Genomic DNA, 1,528 nt, shown 5'->3' on the forward strand with positions numbered 1-1,528 from the left:
ATATCTATGGAAAGCTTGAAGTGTCTACTTTTAAATTAAGTAAGTCTTATCTAAAACAAATATTATCTGATGAAGTAATCCATATGAAACCAATGCGAGGTCCACTATTTCCCGTCGCACGAATGTGTAAACGCCAACATCACCACCGTAAACAAAGAAGCAAGATTCATTTTTAGCATTCAAATATGCAGGGTATGTTCATCAATACTGTTTTCAAATGTTATCAGAACCGTTTTCAATTTATTAAGTTTTTTTTCTGTCTTTAATGCTCACACAGTTAAATACAGCCAGCATACACATATACCCTACACTCAGCAAGCAATGTTGTACAGGCACATTCAAAGATACATTTTTCATTGTTAGGCAGGTTTATACTAAGAATGTTAAGTTTTAGAAATGGATTCAATCTTTAAGTCAAGTTGTTGTTTTCATACCTTTGTAATATTTTTCAGTCAATATTAAATTACTGAAAGAACTAAAATGTTCACTTTGAAGTTTGATATTTTTTGGTTTGATATGTTTTCAAAGTAACTTGAAAGTAAAGTAATTAGTAATCTGATTACTTTTTACATGCAGTAATCAGCAATGTAATCAAATTACAATTTTCAAGTAGTAAGTAATTGTAATCAATTACTTTATTTGAGTAACTTACCCAACACTGGAAATTACACACCACAGCTTCATGTGTTTTAGTATATTTGCTATATATGTGAATAGAACAAAAAAAAAATTTTTTTTATCTATACTGTGTATTTGCAAGTTATGTTATGTGAGCAAAAAGTTAGATTTTCTCTTTTGATGGCCAGTTAAAAGTGTTTATTTTATTTTTTGTTTGTTTTTATTTCTGTATTTATTTTGCTATTAAATTTACACATTTACACATTTGAATTTTGCAGCATTTAAAAAAAAAATTTTAATAATTTTTTCAACCTATAATAATTTTGCAACACTTTTTGTTTACAAATATTTATTTATTTGTATTTATTTTGCTTTAAATTGTATATAAATAAACATTTACAAAATGGTTTAATTTGCGGCAGCATTTACATTTTTTTTTAACCTGTAATAATTAATTTTAGTTTACAAATATTTATTTTTATTTATTTTTCTCTTAACTGTAAACATTTACACATGGCAATGGATTATTTTGCTACATTTTTGCTTTTTTTTAAATTTTTTTTTACATACAGTACTTCTGCAATATTACAATATCATTTATTCATTGCTCACATTTACAAGTGAATCAATTATTTGGATCAATCATAAAAATTTACATACAATAATTTTGCTACTTAATTTTTAAAAAATATTTATTTATTTTTATTTATTTTATTTTGCTCTTAATTGTAAACATTTACACATACACTCTAAAAAATGCTGGGTTGTTTCAACCCAACTTTGGGTCAAATATGGACTAACCCAACCGTTGGGTTAAATTTTTACATTACATTTTTAACCCAAAAGTTGGGTTAGTCCATATCTGACCCAAAGTTGGGTTGAAACAACCCAGCATTTTTTAGAGTGTATG

Source organism: Sinocyclocheilus anshuiensis, unplaced genomic scaffold (assembly GCF_001515605.1).
Source record: "Sinocyclocheilus anshuiensis isolate Anshui unplaced genomic scaffold, SAMN03320099.WGS_v1.1 scaffold739, whole genome shotgun sequence".
In the NCBI taxonomy this organism is placed as follows: domain Eukaryota; kingdom Metazoa; phylum Chordata; class Actinopteri; order Cypriniformes; family Cyprinidae; genus Sinocyclocheilus; species Sinocyclocheilus anshuiensis.